This window comes from Lissotriton helveticus, chromosome 5_1 (assembly GCF_964261635.1).
Source record: "Lissotriton helveticus chromosome 5_1, aLisHel1.1, whole genome shotgun sequence".
In the NCBI taxonomy this organism is placed as follows: domain Eukaryota; kingdom Metazoa; phylum Chordata; class Amphibia; order Caudata; family Salamandridae; genus Lissotriton; species Lissotriton helveticus.
This window is the reverse complement of record NC_136065.1, coordinates 1,232,208,148-1,232,227,081: the sequence shown is the minus strand read 5'-3', so window position 1 is coordinate 1,232,227,081 and position 18,934 is coordinate 1,232,208,148. Positions and strand designations below refer to the sequence as shown.

The 18,934-nt window shown below is 47.3% G+C and overlaps 1 protein-coding gene across 2 annotated transcripts in view; it reads right to left on the bottom strand.

Annotated features, from left to right (window-relative positions):
- The window catches only part of LOC144755238 (scavenger receptor cysteine-rich domain-containing protein DMBT1-like), an 855,855-nt gene that overhangs the window by 40,825 nt on the left and 796,096 nt on the right, over nt 1-18,934 (bottom strand). The gene's annotated exons all lie outside the window — the stretch shown is intronic.

Genomic DNA, 18,934 nt, shown 5'->3' with positions numbered 1-18,934 from the left:
AAAGTGACTAGGTCTGGCCTATTCAAGATTTATTGGCTGTGTTATTTTTGTTAGTTATATGGTATGGCCTGTCATATGGTATGGTACAGCCTGACATGTAGTATGGTATTGTTTGTCATTGTATAGTATGGTATGGTATATCCTGTTATTGTGTAGTATGATACTTGATGATCTTGGTATGGTCTGTTATTGTATGATGTGGGTTGTGATGTTTAGTATGGTTTGTTATCGTATGTTATGGCCTAACTTTGTATGTTATACTGCAATACAGGTCGGGATGACTCATCAATGGTTAAGGTCTAGTATGGTATTGTATGGGTTGTCATTGTATAGTATGGTATAATATTGTATGGGCTGTCATTGTATGGTCTGTCTATGTATACCATGATATGGTCAGCTTTGTACAGTATAGTATGGGCTGTCATTTTACAGTATATTATTTTACGGTATGGCCTGTCACTGTGTAGTATGGCATGGTATGTTGTGGTATGGCCTGTCGTATATAATAGTCCATGGGTACAGTGTCACCCTGAAAGACCTATATAAGTAATATTGTAGTAAGCATTGTATTTTGAATGTCAACAAAGTGTATTTAAACATTAAATAATTCCATCCCTGCAGTATCACTCTAGAGTTTTTTAAACATTTAGTAAGCCAATGGCTACAGTGTTAGTGTGGAGAAGAGGCACAGCAGACAAAACCATGCAGTGGCACAAACTGCCTTCCGTGGCTATTGTGTTAACACACAGAAGAGGCACAGCAAATAAAAACATGCAGGCACATGATCTGCTTTAATAAAACGGTAAAATTGCACATTGAAAATCAAGAAAATGGTTAAAAAAATTAAATACATTTGTGGCTACAATGTCCACCTGGAGTATATAAAAGCATTGTTGTAGAGCATTGTTGTAGTAAACATTGCCCTTGGACAACAATCAACGTGCTTTTAAACCTTAAATAAGTTAGTTGCAGTAGTATAACCCTGGAGCTTTTAAACATTAAATAAGTCTGCGGCTACAGTTTCAAAGAGACTTATTCAGTACTTGGTCCATGCTCCAGTGACGAGACACACACTCGAAGAGAGAAACTGAAAATCGGCATGTGCTGACCAAATGGAAGCAAGGAAATGAGAGTAATGATGAAGTCAACCAATGGGTAGGCTCTAAGCACCCTTTAAGTTTAAGATATTAAAAGATCTTGCTAACTACAGCACAAGTCCCATGTGAGACCTAGAAATTAAGATAATGAATCAGAAATGTTTTTGTATCAGTCTGGATTATCACTGTGTTCTTAGGTGACTTTAAAGCAAACTGCACGTGTAGATGTTTTTTTCACATATGTTGTAAGGAATATATGTCAGGGGTGGGTGAAGAATTCATCTCCACTGGCGGAGTTCAGAGTTTTGCCCACTCTGCGCTCCACGTGGAGTTCCGCAAAACTGTTTCTCTTGAGCAGTTCATCACCAGTAAGTTTGGCACTTCTCACGAGAAAAAATCGCATGCTAGAGATTCTCACGGTGATATTTCTCAACATGGGTGGTCACGGAAGGTGGCGACCATTCACGTTGAGAAATATGCTGCTTACGTTGAGGAAGCTGACGCTCGAGTAGAATGTCTACTCGAGTGGCAGAAAGCAGCAGTGCCGTTCGCGCTCATTTTACACTTGGGACTAGCTCTCGGCACTAAAAATCATCAGTGGGAGCAATACGACAATAAAGACTCCGATGCTGGCCAAACTCTGCAGAGTGCAGCTGAATTGTTCCAGCACTTTGTGGAGTTCCGCGGAGTAGAACTCCATGAACTCCACCCAGGATTAATGTATGTGACTTTCAGGATAACTGAAATGGATTTAGTGCAAAAAGTAAGTCAACTTTGCAGTACCATACGTTCATGGTTTGACAGGTTTATCAGTGTTTTGACTGCTTCATTTTTTTTTTGTCATGTCTTCCACTGTGTTTGTCTCTTCCTATGATCTACATTGCTGTCCTAGTTATGGGCCACGCCTCCTGTGTTTATATATGAAAGCACAAAACCACTCCTTGGTTTATTGGACTCAAAACTATGTGCTTCCTGTCTATGTTTTTAGAATGTGGTAGCAATATGAAAGCAATTAACAATACATAAATTACATGTAGTGATTTGATGTAAAATTCTCTATTTTAATTCCTCAAAATTTTCTTGCACGGAGAACCTCCCCAACCAACACTCACCTCGTTCAGTTCAGGCTCACTCATACATAGGTCTAGGTTTCTGCCCCAGCAGTTTTAAAATCCACCAGCAGCCCTTGCTTCATACACACTTACCAAACTTGCTTCTGTCCCACAAATAGGCCAAGACTTTCTCATTATGCTGAGGTATTTCATAATGAAGAGTTAATGTGTCACTTTACATCCCATGCACAGTATGTTGATTTGCACTCAGCTACTTCTAGTGTTGTAAGGGGAATACAGTTAAGCAACGTTATCTGACATTCCCAATGCCTATACGTATGTAATGTTATCTTTAGAGGTGTGATCGCCTTCTAATATGTTCTCTTTAAGATCTTTGCAAATAAGAAGGCATGGAAGTACCCAAGCCTGCGTGATGCACAGTTTAAGTCCTTAAGGTTTCACGTGTCTATTTCATTTTGTAAATTTTTTTGTTAATTTAATAAAACAATTACACCAATAAATTATAAAAACATGGATTACTCATGACTTCAGTAATTCAATTTAAATAACAAAATCATGAAACCATATAATAAATCAACTGAAGATAACATGCACATTTCTGTTACATTGTGCTGTGTTTTACTAACACAAGATTCAAATATAATCAAAAACTCCAAAATAAGGGGGGCTTGGCCTGAGGGCCGACGAAGATGGTGGCGTAGTGCGAGAGCTGGGCTAACGGCCTGAGTTAACCCCACACATCCGACATTATCCGTACACCAGCGAGGCCACGACGGACACCCACGGTTGGGGGAAAGTGGCTGTGGTTCGCGGTGGTGATTAACAGCAACCTTGAGCGCCCACTGGGACAGCCTGGGTGCCGGCGGCTCCCGACCCGATCTGTGGCAAAATGGTGCCCGCCCGTGTGTGGTGAGAGGTGATGCCCTGTGTCGGCGGGGCTTCCCCTGCCGAGTCGAAGTAGAGGAGGGGGCCGCTGCTGTGCGGCCGGAACCGCTTTTAGTGTGATTAGGGCCCGGGCGGCATGTAAGGAGCACTGTGCGAGGAGGCTGCCACGTGAGAGCACCCGCCATTTGCAGTGTGGTGGTGTGCGGTCACCGGGGTCTACCGGCACACGGAGCCCTGCGGTCCGGGAGATAGGGGGGAACCTCAGAGGAACTGAGCGGTGCAGCGCCTGATTGTGGGGGAGATCGTCATTTCTGGCCTGGCGGTGGGCGACTGCCGCCTTGGAGCGGACTCAAGGGCATACAGGCTGTGATTGGGCCTCCACCTCGGCCTGGTACATGAAGCCTTCTGGAAGGAAGGCGTGTGTGCATGGGGCAGCAGTGATCCTTGAAGTGGGAGCTGGCAGTGGAGACGCACTGACCTGGAGTCTTGGAGACCCGGAGCGCTGGATACATTTGGCCCCAGAGGCAGGTGGTGAGTCTGGAGATTGGGAGACGCGGAGGCCGCCGTAACGAGCACACACTCAGGTGGGGCTCTCTGGACTACTGGTGCCCGGGTCGGCCCTGGCCCGGGGAACACTATGGGTCAGAATAGGACCCTGGGCCAAACTAACCAGATTGAAAAGTATACTGTGGCAATGAACCAGGAGAAGGGTGCGCCCGGCGGTCACGGGATGAGAACCATGACGACGGGGGGCCAACCCTTCCCTGAAAGACATAATGAGGGCCATCAGGGCTCAGGAGCACAAGCTGGACTCTGTGACTGAAGAGGTGAACCTCCTACGGGCGGATTTTCACAAAATGTCCGACAAAGTCGCGGTGGCGGAGACGGGCATCATTGGGCTCCAGGCAAAGACTAAGAGACTGGAGGAACAGGTAGCCACGCTTACAAAGAACCAAGCCGCCATTCATGCCTGCTTGGAGGACCAGGAAGGGCGGGATTGGCAGAATAACATCCGCATAGTGGGGTGCCATAGGGACTGGAGGGGCCCTCGACGGACTGGTTTGTGGAGGACCTCATTTTAAACCACCTTAAGCCGAAACGACTCTCCAATTTCTTTTCCGTGGAGCGGGCACACAGAGCCCTGGTCGGCAGGCCCAAGCCAGGGGCCCCCCCACGCACTATTGTTGCCCGCATCCATAGCTTCTGCGACCGAGATACCATACTGCAGGTGGGGCGCACGCATGGAGACCTCCATAGGGACAACGCCACCATCCGCTTCTTCCCGGATTTCACGCTCCACGTGCAGCGTCATCGGCACTCCTTCAATGGGGTGAAGAAGGCACTTCGTGACAGAGGGGTGAAGTACATGATGCTGTTCCGGCACGGCTTAAGGTCCTCAATGGAGAAAAGGCCTACTTCTTCGACACGCCGGAGGATGCGGCTGACTGGTTGCAGGGCTGGCTCACTGTCGGCCATCAGGGGAGACGGCAAGAGGGGCCGCCAAACAGAGGCGATCGTTGGGCGGCCCCAGAGGCCGAGTCGGTCTCCAGCGATTGTGAGAGAACGACAGCGGAGTGAATTTGGCACCATGGAGGTATTATTGTGACTGGCCAGTGGCCCTGATTGGCCTTTGACTTTGGGATGGAGGGGCGGATGGTGGTCGGTTTTTTGGCTCCCTGGAAGGGGGGAAGGACAAGGCAGTGACTTTTTCTCTGTCCCAGGCGGGAGACAATGGTTGAGACATTCCTAGTCCTAGCCAAATGCTTGAAGTTTGGCCCGGTGGAGGGAGTATAAGGCACTATGCAGGTCGCTTGAGGTGTTCAACATGGGGGTAAGTGATCCGCCACTAGATCTATGCATCTTTCTTGGGCTAGCAGATTCATGTTTCCTCTGGAATGGTTTTAGTTGTGGTAATGGGGCGACAGGCACTCTTCAAGTTCTATTGGTGGGTGGTTGGGGGCTCTCCAGGCAGGGCGGTAGGGAGGGGGGAGTTGGGTGCTGGGGAGTTGAGGGGAATAGGCGGGGCAGAGGGGGTTTGCTTTTTGTGGGGGACAGCTTTCTCTTGCTCATTATCAAGACAGGTTTTTTGTAGGGGCGGGTGGTCGTGGCACACGGCAGGGCAGCGTGGTTCATTCATGGAGGTGGGGGTCTGTGCTCCAATATGGATACCCAGACGCAGGTTAAGTATTGGACATGGAACATCAATGGGCTGGGCAACAAAAATCAAACAGACTTTAGTGCTACAACACCTGAAGCAGCACTCGTCTTATTCTCATGCAGGAGACACACTTGCTGGCCAATAGATACTGGGCATTGGACCGCTTTCGGTATAAAATGGTTGCCAACTCAGAGTTTACATCCGGGTCCTGGGGTGTAGGTATTTTCCTGCGGAAGGCCCTCGCTATAGTGATCTCGGGGGTCTGGATGGAAGATTCTGGATGTATGGTGGCGGGACGGTGGGAGGGGCGGACGGTGATGTTGTGTTCCTGTTATGTCCCACCTGGCCTACACGGATTTTGGAAAAGGGGGGTGGTGATGGACAGAGTTTCTGAATGATGCAGAATACTCTTACCAAGTCAAGAGATCATGGTTTTAATCCATCACCGTTTTTTTAGCTCACTGCACCATCCCAGCTCAGAACCTGGCTATATGCAAATTAGTCTGTTCCTGTCCCAGTGCATGATGGGAACAGGGCAAACCAAACTACCAAGCAAATTCTTATACTGGGAAGGAAACAAGCTCCCGGGGACCGGTCTCTGGCATCACAGCCTTCTTCGGCCCGGTTTGCTTGAATCCTGATGGTGCAATGAGCAAGGGACTCACGTCTGAGTATACCCTCCCACACATAGTGTGGATAAAACCGATTTTGGAAAAGGGGGGTGGTGATGGACAGAGTTTCTGAATGATGCAGAATACTCTTACCAAGTCAAGAGATCATGGTTTTAATCCATCACCGTTTTTTAGCTCACTGCACCATCCCAGCTCAGAAACTGGCTATATGCAAATGAGTCTGTTCCTGTCCCAGTGCATGATGGGAACAGGGCAAACCAAACTACCAAGCCAATTCTTATACTGGGAAGGAAACAAGCTCCCAGGGACCGGTTTCTGGCATCACAGCCTTCTTCGGCCCGGTTTGCTTGAATCCTGATGGTGCAATGAGCAAGGGACTCACGTCTGAGTATACCCTCCCACACATAGTGTGGATAAAACCGATTTTGGAAAAGGGTGGTGGGGATGGACAGAGTTTCTGAATGATGCAGAATACTCTTACCAAGTCAAGAGATCATGGTTTTAATCCATCACCGTTTTTTAGCTCACTGCACCATCCCAGCTCAGAACCTGGCTATATGCAAATTAGTCTGTTCCTGTCCCAGTGCATGATGGGAACAGGGCAAACCAAACTACCAAGCCAATTCTTATACTGGGAAGGAAACAAGCTCCCGGGGACCGGTTTCTGGCATCACAGCCTTCTTCGGCCCGGTTTGCTTGAATCCTGATGGTGCAATGAGCAAGGGACTCACGTCTGAGTATACCCTCCCACACATAGTGTGGATAAAACCGATTTTGGAAAAGGGTGGTGGGGATGGACAGAGTTTCTGAATGATGCAGAATACTCTTACCAAGTCAAGAGATCATGGTTTTAATCCATCACGTTTTTTAGCTCACTGCACCATCCCAGCTCAGAACCTGGCTATATGCAAATTAGTCTGTTCCTGTCCCAGTGCATGATGGCAACAGGGCAAACCAAACTACCAAGCCAATTCTTATACTGGGAAGGAAACAAGCTCCCGGGGACCAGTTTCTGGCATCACAGCCTTCTTCGGCCCGGTTTGCTTGAATCCTGATGGTGCAATGAGCAAGAACTCACGTCTGAGTATACCCTCCCACACATAGTGTGGATAAAACCGATTTTGGAAAAGGGGGGTGGTGATGGACAGAGTTTCTGAATGATGCAGAATACTCTTACCAAGTCAAGAGATCATGGTTTTAATCCATCACGTTTTTTAGCTCACTGCACCATCACAGCTCAGAACCTGGCTATATGCAAATTAGTCTGTTCCTGTCCCAGTGCATGATGGGAACAGGGCAAACCAAACTACCAAGCCAATTCTTATACTGGGAAGGAAACAAGCTCCCGGGGACCGGTTTCTGGCATCACAGCCTTCTTCGGCCCGGTTTGCTTGAATCCTGATGGTGCAATGAGCAAGGGACTCACGTCTGAGTATACCCTCCCACACATAGTGTGGATAGAACCGATTTTGGAAAAGGGTGGTGGGGATGGACAGAGTTTCTGAATGATGCAGAATACTCTTACCAAGTCAAGAGATCATGGTTTTAATCCATCACCGTTTTTTAGCTCACTGCACCATCCCAGCTCCGAACCTGGCTATATGCAAATTAGTCTGTTCCTGTCCCAGTGCATGATGGGAACAGGGCAAACCAAACTACCAAGCCAATTCTTATACTGGGAAGGAAACAAGCTCCCGGGGACCGGTTTCTGGCATCACAGCCTTCTTCGGCCCGGTTTACTTGAATCCTGATGGTGCAATGAGCAAGGGACTCACGTCTGAGTATACCCTCCCACACATAGTGTGGATAAAACCAATTTTGGAAAAGGGGGGTGGTGATGGACAGAGTTTCTGAATGATGCAGAATACTCTTACCAAGTCAAGAGATCATGGTTTTAATCCATCACCGTTTTTTAGCTCACTGCACCATCCCAGCTCAGAACCTGGCTATATGCAAATTAGTCTGTTCCTGTCCCAGTGCATGATGGGAACAGGGCAAACCAAACTACCAAGCCAATTCTTATACTGGGAAGGAAACAAGCTCCCGGGGACCGGTTTCTGGCATCACAGCCTTCTTCGGCCCGGTTTGCTTGAATCCTGATGGTGCAATGAGCAAGGGACTCACGTCTGAGTATACCCTCCCACACATAGTGTGGATAAAACCGATTTTGGAAAAGGGGGGTGGTGATGGACAGAGTTTCGGAATGATGCAGAATACTCTTACCAAGTCAAGAGATCATGGTTTTAATCCATCGCCGTTTTTTAGCTCACTGCACCATCCCAGCTCAGAACCTGGCTATATGCAAATTAGTCTGTTCCTGTCCCAGTGCATGATGGGAACAGGGCAAACCAAACTACCAAGCCAATTCTTATACTGGGAAGGAAACAAGCTCCCGGGGACCGGTTTCTGGCATCACAGCCTTCTTCGGCCTGGTTTGCTTGAATTCTGATGGTGCAATGAGCAAGGGACTCACGTCTGAGTATACCCTCCCACACTTGGGGGCCGATTATGATGGTGGACGGACCTGAGTCCGTCCGCCACCATAGAGAAGGAGGGACCGTCCGCAGGGGCAGCGGCGGTCCCTCTGTGCAAATTAGGATGTGACCACCACCCTGGCGGTCACATCCTGTATTTTTATCATTGCGGCGGCTGCTGCTTGAAGCAGCACCCACCACAATGATAAAAAAGTAAGTTGTGGATTTGCATGCACAAAGCGGCAGGCACCTCGCGGTGCCTGCCGCTTTGTGCAGGCAAATGCAGGGGGGTACCATAGGTACCCCCCATGTGCACCCCCCACCGCCCCTTCACCCCTGGGGGCCCGCAACGGGCCCCCAAACACAAATCCATATGCCTTTACACGGCGGAAATGCCCCCGTGTAAAGGCATCTTTCCGCTGTCATCCTAATATGGCTGGCGGTGTCTGATAGACACCGCCAGCCATGTTAATGCTTTTCCGCCGCGGGCGGAATCCGGACGCGGCGGAAAAGCGGCGGACAGATAGTAAGACCCACCAGCCATCCTAATATGGCGGTGGGTCTTGCAAGGCTCCCCGGCGGATTTCCCGCATCCTCCGGGCCGGCGGTGGCTTCCGCGGGCCCGGTGGATGCGGAAAATCCGCAATCGTAATCGGCCCCATAGTGTGGATAAAACCGATTTTGGAAAAGGGGGGTGGTGATGGACAGAGTTTCGGAATGATGCAGAATACTCTTACCAAGTCAAGAGATCATGGTTTTAATCCATCGCCGTTTTTTAGCTCACTGCACCATCCCAGCTCAGAACCTGGCTATATGCAAATTAGTCTGTTCCTGTCCCAGTGCATGATGGGAACAGGGCAAACCAAACTACCAAGCCAATTCTTATACTGGGAAGGAAACAAGCTCCCGGGGACCGGTTTCTGGCATCACAGCCTTCTTCGGCCTGGTTTGCTTGAATTCTGATGGTGCAATGAGCAAGGGACTCACGTCTGAGTATACCCTCCCACACTTGGGGGCCGATTATGATGGCGGACGGACCTGAATCCGTCCGCCACCATAGAGAAGGAGGGACCGTCCGCAGGGGCAGCGGCGGTTCCTCCGTGCAAAATAGGATGTGACCACCACCCTGGCGGTCACATCCTGTATTTTTATCATTGCGGCGGGTGCTGCTTGAAGCAGCACCCACCACAATGATAAAAAAGTAAGTTGTGCATTTGCATGCACAAAGCGGCAGGAACCTCGCGGTGCCTGCCGCTTTGTGCAGGCAAATGCAGGGGGGTACCATAGGTACCCCCCATGTGCACCCCCCACCGCCCCTTCACCCCTGGGGGCCCGCAACGGGCCCCCAAACACAAATCCGTAAGCCTTTACACGGCGGAAATGCCGCCGTGTAAAGGCATCTTTCCGCTGTCATCCTAATATGGCTGGCGGTGTCTAATAGACACCGCCAGCCATGTTAATGCTTTTCCGCCGCGGGCGGAATCCGGACGCGGCGGAAAAGCGGCGGACAGATAGTAAGACCCACCAGCCATCCTAATATGGCGGTGGGTCTTGCAAGGCTCCCCGGCGGATTTCCCGCATCCTCCGGGCCGGCGGTGGCTTCCGCGGGCCCGGTGGATGCGGGAAATCCGCAATCGTAATCAGCCCCATAGTGTGGATAAAACCGATTTTGGAAAAGGGGGGTGGTGATGGACAGAGTTTCTGAATGATGCAGAATACTCTTACCAAGTCAAGAGATCATGGTTTTAATCCATCACTGTTTTTTAGCTCACTGCACCATCCCAGCTCAGAACCTGGCTATATGCAAATTAGTCTGTTCCTGTCCCAGTGCATGATGGGAACAGGGCAAACCAAACTACCAAGCCAATTCTTATACTGGGAAGGAAACAAGCTCCCAGGGACCGGTTTCTGGCATCACAGCCTTCTTCGGCCCGGTTTGCTTGAATCCTGATGGTGCAATGAGCAAGGGACTCACGTCTGAGTATACCCTCCCACACACAGTGTGGATAAAACCAATTTTTGAAAAGGGGGGTGGTGATGGAGAGTTTCTTAATGATGCAGAATACTCTTACCAAGTCAAGAGATCATGGTTTTAATCCATCACCGTTTTTTAGCTCACTGCACCATCCCAGCTCAGAACCTGGCTATATGCAAATTAGTCTGTTCCTGTCCCAGTGCATGATGGGAACAGGGCAAACCAAACTACCAAGCCAATTCTAATACTGGGAAGGAAACAAGCTCCCGGGGACCGGTTTCTGGCATCACAGCCTTCTTCGGCCCGGTTTGCTTGAATCCTGATGGTGCAATGAGCAAGGGACTCACGTCTGAGTATACCCTCCCACACATAGTGTGGATAAAACCGATTTTGGAAAAGGGGGGTGGTGATGGACAGAGTTTCTGAATGATGCAGAATACCCTTACCAAGTCAAGAGATCATGGTTTTAATCCATCACCGTTTTTTAGTTCACTGCACCATCCCAGCTCAGAACCTGGCTATATGCAAATTAGTCTGTTCCTGTCCCAGTGCATGATGGGAACAGGGCAAACCAAACTACCAAGCCAATTCTTATACTGGGAAGGAAACAAGCTCCCGGGGACCGGTTTCTGGCATCACAGCCTTCTTCGGCCCGGTTTGCTTGAATCCTGATGGTGCAATGAGCAAGGGACTCACGTCTGAGTATACCCTCCCACACATAGTGTGGATAAAACCGATTTTGGAAAAGGGGGGGTGGTGATGGACAGAGTTTCTGAATGATGCAGAATACTCTTACCAAGTCAAGAGATCATGGTTTTAATCCATCACCGTTTTTTAGCTCACTGCACCATCCCAGCTCAGAACCTGGCTATATGCAAATTAGTCTGTTCCTGTCCCAGTGCATGATGGGAACAGGGCAAACCAAACTACCAAGCTACCCTGTTCCCATCATGCACTGGGACAGGAACAGACTAATTTGCATATAGCCGGGTTCTGAGCTGGGATGGTGCAGTGAGCTAAAAAACGGTGATGTGTTAATACCATGATCTATTGACTTGGTAAGAGTATTCTGCATCATTCAGAAACTCTGTCCATCACCACCCCCCTTTCCCAAAACCACCTGGCCTACACTCAACAACCTATGCACAGCTGGGCTCCTTTCTGGCTGATCTTCCCTCGGGGACTCTCCTGGTGGGGGGAGACATGAACGCTGTCATGAATGCGGACATGGATAGATAGGGCAGGGGGAGGTTTTAAGGGGGACTGCAGGGATTTGTAGGGGCCTTGCGCTTGGAAGATGTGTGGCGGGCCCACCACCCTTCAAATAGGCAGTACACTTTCTACTCGGCCAGGCATGGGTCTTTCTCCAGACTGGATTACCTGCAGGCACGAATAGACCAGTTAGGCGATTATTCAGAACCCCACATACTGGCCCGAGGCAGAAAGGTCACCCACCTGGTCATTTTCCCTGCTTACTTCCCTAGACAGCTGAGACCTAGCTACTTTTGTATGATGTCCGGTGATGCTATCTCATGAGCTTTAGGGGAGATTGACTTTGGACTCCCTCCTTTGACTATCACCTACCCAGCCGGACTTCGGGCAAATGCTCCCGCGTCTCTCCTTACCTTATCTTCCCCCTCTCCCTTCCCCAACCCTCTCCCCTCTCCGCTCCGACTCTGCCCAGCTTCTGTCCTCTGCCCTCACCTGCCCCTGCCCTTTGTCCCCACCTTGTTTTTCTGTGAACCTCTTCCCTCGACACTTGAGACCGAACTATTTTGTCTGATGCCCGGTGGAGCTACCTGGTTTAGCTATAGGGGAGATGGGCCGTGGATTCCCTCCTTGGTCGTCACTTACCCAGTCGGTCTTTAGACAGACTTCTTTTTCATCTCTCCTTATTGTCGCTTCCCTTATCCTCCCTTTCTCACCTCCCCTGCCCCCCACTACTTTTCTCTCTCGTTTCTCTCCTCTCCTAATTGTATTGCCTATTTTTTTTATGTATTGTGTAATTGTTGAACTTTTTCTGTCACATTGTTGATTCTCATGTAAAGGGCTCTGATACCTTCGCGTCTAGCCAGCGCTATCTAAAACTCTTTAAATAAATAAAATAAAATAACATAAAATAAATTCCCCTCTGTGCGTCATATTGAAGGGTCCGGTTGTTAATAAGGCGGCGTTCCCGCGGATTGACCCGTGGCACCTCTGGGATGACAAAATTGGGGACAAACTCAGGGAGGGCTCCCAGTTGTACTTTGATGAGAACCAGGGGTCCGTGGCATCTCACATCATACTATGGGAAGTGTACAAAACCGTCCTGAGAGGTCAGGCACAGGCCTTGATTGGGGCTAAAAAGAAGGAGGAGTCCATACAGATTAAGAAATTAGAAGGAGCTTAGGACACAACACCGGCTGTATAATGTTGATGACAAGGCGCTAAAGCTCCTGGCCTGGCTCGAACGCAGGGACAGAGAGCGCACTTTGGTGGCTGCGGTGCGGGGCACGTCAGGCTCCCTAGTGTCCACTAGCGTGGACATTGCGGAGGTGTTTGCGTCGCACTTTGAAGAGGTCTACACCCCGGTATGTACGAGAACGGAGAGGGATTGTGAAGAATTTCTCTGGGATTTTGCACTGCCCACATTGTCCCAGGAACAGATGGACAGTTTGGAGGCGAATTTTACCGGGGAGGAAGTGGGAGCAGCGCTCAATGCCCTACAGTCCGGGAAGGCGCAAGGACCGAACGGGCCCCCTTCTGAAAATGTTCCTTGAAGAGTGGGAGTTGGGAATGCTGCCGCCTGATCAAAGGGAGGCCATGATTGTGGTCATTCACAAGGAAGGCAAACTGGCCGATCAATGTTCCTCGTATCGACTGATCTCGCTCATCAACGTAAAAGCGAAGGTGTTGGCTAAGGTCCTGGCGGATCTAGTGCACATCGACCTATCAGGCTTTATGCCACGTAGGAGCACCAGGCATAACCTGCGGCACCTGTTTGGCATGCTCTATATGACGGAGGGAGTGGGGGACGTGCAAACAGCATTGATGGCGCGGGACACCTTAATGGCATTTGATAGTATTGAGTGGCCGTATCTCTTTATGCTTCTACAGCGTTTGGGTTTTGGCCCAACTTTCTGCAGTTGGGTACATCTCCTATATGAGCAGCCGGTGGCGTGAGTGCGGGTCAACGGGACGTCATCCAGAGCCTTCTCACTCCGGTGGGGTACGCGGCAGGGTTACCCCCTGTCCCCTCTTCTATTCGCCCTTGCTCTGGAGCTGTTGGCTCACTGGATTAGGAGGGACAGGTCATTCTGGGGCTTAGCTCTGAATGACGACTGGGAAGAGCGCATTAGCCTATATGCAGACGATATACTGTTGTATATGGCTCTGCCCTACCAGTCGAAGGTGCAGGCACTCCACCTATACGAGCTCTTTGGCAGCTACTCGTGCTACAGAATAAACTGGGCGAAATCAGTGATCTTCCTACTCTCGGGCCCTATTCCACGGGTACCATCTAGATGCCCTGCGGTGATTGCGTTGGATGGTTTCAAGTATTTGGGGGTGTATGTTACCAGAGACAAAATGGTGATCCTCTCTAGAAATCAAGAACCCCAGCTGGCGCGCCTGGCAACAGACGTGGGCCACTGGCGATTGTTGCCTCTCACCCTCGCATTGCCTCGCCTCCTCTATATCTTGCAGAATATGCTGTACCTGTTCCCCTCGGGGGTCTTTAAACGGATATCCCAGGCAGTGCATACCCTGCTCTGGGTTGGGGGCAATCCTTGGATAGTGCTACTTAAGCTCACACGAGGGGTGTACATTGAGGGGCTGGCCCTCCCAGACATGCAGCTCTAATATTGGGCTTCCCAGTTGCAGGTGGTTAACGACTGGGTGTACTCAGACAGATCGGAGCTGGCCTATAGGGTTGACCGGCTGGTGATGCCGAGTGGGAGCTGCAAATCATTGCTATATGCCCGCAGGACTGGCCATCGCACACCGAGGTGGTGGTGCACTGCTGGAGGGAGGCAAATACATTTCTGGGGTGGTCCGGATCCCTGACAGGTCACACCCCTCTACGGTTTGGTGAGCAACTGGCTGAGGTGTCCCGATTGGTGGGATGCCGAGGGTGGAAACAAATAGGTTTAGAATACCTGGGGGACGTGTGGAAAGGGACGCCCCTCGCTCGTTCGATTATCTGAAAAAAGAATACGACATGCACGAGTCACAGCGGTATCAATATTTGCGTCTCACGCATGCCCTGCATTCACAGATTAAAAGAGGCAGTTCTATCCTGGAATATTCTCCCCTGGAGGATCTCCTACTTCTCGATCCCATCCCTGAGAAACCTACTTCGACGATCTATCGTAAGCTCATAAACAACATGCCGGATCCTTTGGGGCCACTGCGAGCGCAGTGGGAGAACAACTTGGGTGCATTAGCAGAAGAAGACTGGCAAGACGCATTGTAGAGCCCTTGGGAGATTGCGATTCGAGTCCGGTTCCGTTTAGTACAGCTCAAGATATTGCACCGCGTGTATTACCCCTGCACCCACTTGTACTCATGGGGTAGGTGTCAGTCGGCCCTCTGAACAATGGGTTGCCAGAAGGAAGGCTCTTTCTTCCACATCTTGTGGGAGTGCCCAGAGATCGTACCCTTCTGGACCAAGGTCACGGACACGATGGCCAAGGTGGTGGGCTCGCCGGTACCGAGGGAGCCCAGGTGGTTGCTTCTAATGATCAAGAGGGCCACGGATTGGAGCAGGTATGGGGAGCGCTGGATTGCGTTGACAGCAAGGGTCGCAAAAATAAATATTGCCTGTGCTTGGGGGGCGTGGGCTCCTCCGCAGTGGGATCAGTGGGTGCGGGATCTTAACTGGTGCCAGAGAGCGGAGGAAACCATCTACAAAAGCAGAGGGAACAATAAAAAATGGAGAAGGATCTGGGGGGCCTTGGCGGAAATACAGAGACATGGGAGGTGGGCGGGGGGGGTCTAGTCTGAAGGTCGAGCCGGGGTTCAGGCTGGCCTTGCTGTGTGTTGTATACTGATGATCTATCCTATGTTATTAGACATGTGCATTGTAAACTTGTCTGATATGAGCATTGTTAATAAAAAGATTTTCACAAACAAAAAAAACCCTCCAAAATAAGACCCAATGCATTTCGGGTTATGTTAACCCTTCTTCAGGGGTACTTTGTAACAACGATGTGGAGATTTGTAAGGCGGTATTTTGGTTTCCTCCATGTCGAACTACAGCAACAAACAAGGGTGTAATGAGATTTCTATGTCTTATGGTACATGTTATCAGTAAAATAGCAAGAATTGTGCAGGTCCATACACATACAAGGTTCTTTAAGATCCTTGCCAGATTTAACATTTTTGCAGGCAATATTTAGGGGTGCCTCTAAGATATCTCTTATTACTCATCTATGCTCAGTTTTGGTTTTAGATTTTCAACATACATCTACAATTGCACATGGATCACATGTAGTCAATAAATGTACTAAGTATGTAGTTATGTTCTCGTACTGTAACAGGGTTTCTCCTGGTATGTCTGCTACACCATCAAAGTTCCTATAACTGATTCTCCAATGACAAAGTTTCTGGGAATCTGCTATTTGGGAAAACTGCATTTCATAAACTCTAATTGAGGCAGGGTAACCAAATGGAAAGAGAATGGAACTTCCATAAATTGCTGGCAAATGTTTAATTTCCACCCTTTTGTGGAAAGGGGGCCTTTAGGCTGTAATTCAGATGGCTAGTACCACGATGGGCTTTCCTTTGAAAATTCCCACACTTTTTCCCCATTTTTCAGAGTTCAGTCATTTTCTGAATTACTTCAAAGATGCATAACCATGTGCATTAATTAATCATATTTCATTTCTATGCTCTTCAGAGTATTGGAGACAAAAGCGGGCAACTTTCATCTTGTCAAGCATGCTACCCGCATATAGTTTCTGTGTAACGTTTGTAGGATCCTGTTCAACAGCCTGTGTTAAAAAGTTCCTGTATCACAGAACCCTGCTAAACAATGCTCCTTTGATGCAGTTCATTCAAATGCAGCCGATAGGTTATTGGGTCACAGGTATTGCTATAGACATAATGTGATAGGAGCCTGGTGTTTGGACAAAATATTGATTTAAAAATATTGGGAGACAGAAATATAAGAAATTAAACATTATGACTCACTCATATCAGGATGCAGAAATATCATTGACAAGAATATCATTTTTAAGGTATGAAATATCATAAATATTATTGATGTTTTAAATAAATGTTTTCACTAATATAGTGGTTAAAATATTGTTTTACAATTCTTTTAATGTTTTTTAGTTGATATAATAATTGTATGTGTTTCTGTTGTTTATACAAATGTTAATACTTGTATTTAAAATGTTGCTTGTATTTTTAAATGATTGAAAATTTGCTATTACATTTTAATAGTGACTTATCATGTCGTAGTGGGTTGGGTTTGTAGTGGGGATAAGGTGGGAAGTTCATTGGTATACATAATTAAGAATGATTTAATACATATTATTCAAATATCAATATGATTGACATTTATCATTTAATTTATGTAATACTGATTTATTTCTGCTATATGCCATTTGCAGGCTGTTGGGTTTGTAGAAGTATAGGACGGGAAGGTAATTAAGTAATAATTAACAATTGTTAATTAATGGCTTACTTGATTTTTAATTATTTAATTTACAGGATACTACTTTTACTTCTATTTCAGTTGCAGGATTCTAGGTTTGTAAGGGTGAAGGGTGGGCAATTAAATAATAAATAACTGTTAATTAATTAAATAATTTGAAATATGGAAGGTATGGAAGAGGTTTTTTTAGGGTCTTTTTTTGTTATATTTTAGGTGCAGACTGCTAGATTTTTAGGGGTACATGGTTAATTTATTAATAACTGAATACCAATTATTTCTTGGTTAATAATTATGTTTTGAATTAACTAGTAATTATGTAAATTGATTCATTGTTTTTCATTTTTTAATTAAATACCCATATTTTTTATGTTCACTTTTACAGTTTGATATATTTCTTTTGTTCATTTGGTTACTTATATATGTAATGTGTTTGAAGTGAAACATTTTCCCTACTCCTACTTAGACGGCAGTAGGAATAGTGAAATTAACCGGCTTGCAGTTCAACACTTTCCCTACTTTTGCACTGTGAAGTGGGAAAAGTACATTCCACCTATCCGAAATCTAACGCTTTCCCTACTGTTGCATAGATCTGAGTGGAAATAGCACATTTCACCCCTCCAAAGTCCAACATTTTCCCTACTGTTGCATAACTGGAGTGGGAATAGTATATCCAACTCCTCTGAAGACCTACACTTTCCCAATTAATGTGGTGACTGGAGTAGGAATAGTAAATCTAACCCCTCCGAAGTCATAACAATTTCCCTACTCTGTTAGTTTTCATAATATTGGTTAAATAGATTTTAAAGCATTGTGCTATTTTTTATATTTTATATTATTTGCTTTTATTTTTAAATTTAGTTTAATATTGATAGTTTTTTGTAAGTTTTCTTTTTTTCAATTTTTACTATTTTATTACCTAGTGGCAGTTGCCACTAGGTAGTTATTGTTAGGTCTGCTTTTCCAAAGACTGAGCGTTTTTTAGTTAGCTAATAAATTTGGCCACATTTGACGAATCTTCAGAAAACTTTCCAGAAAAAAAGTTAATCTACTTCAGCTGCTTCTGACAAGTTTTGGGGCGATCCATCAAGCGGGGTCTGAAAATAAAGGGGTGTCTCAAAACTAGCGGTGGGCGGAATTTGCGTAGTCGCGCTTCGCAAAGCTCTGCGAAACGGGAAAAAATCTCAGCGAGCACGCAAAAGTTCCGTGAACATGCGGAATTGTTTGTTCTGCGTGTTCGCGATTCTTTTTTCCTGTTTGCGAACACTTTTTGCATGCTCGGGGAGAAATATCTCGCGAACACGCATTTCGAAGCGCGAAGAAGCAATACATTTCGCAAAACCTCGGATCGCTGCTCTGGCTATGGCTCAGTTTGACTCGGGGCATTCGAACAATGACAGCCGTAACATCTGGGTTCAGCTCCTAGATTGGGGCAAAGAAATTAGGTTGATTTAAGATCGAAGTCCAATGATTACACCAGGCTTTGTACAAAGAAGCTGACCTGGTTAGGCCTACAGCCAATGCAATCGGAGAAACCCTGGGCGCTAAAGATCGAAGGTTGGTTTCTTGCTTATATTTGCAGATGCTCTATGGTAACATGACGACAAAAAAAAAAAAACGGATCACGGAATTTTTGGGCAATTCCACGGAACACAAAATTACCCAAATTCCATAAATTCCGCAAGCGGAACGGTATTTACCGCCCAGGCCTTCCTCAAAACACAAAGTCCCTCTGCATTTTACATTGCATTTTTTAGACAAGGCTACAGCAAAAACTGCTGACACCAATTACACCAAATTCGTCAGGAATCTAGAATATGGTACCCATATTGTGCTTTTTGTGATTAGGTGTACATCCGTCCATTGGTTTTTGAGATCTTACGGGTAAATAGATATTTGGACAGTTGAGTTCGTAAGAGTCTCAGAGACTCTAGTAGGAACGCCAATTTAAAAATAGAACTTTCTGATTGTTTCAGCGAGCTTTATTTCCCTTTTGCCAT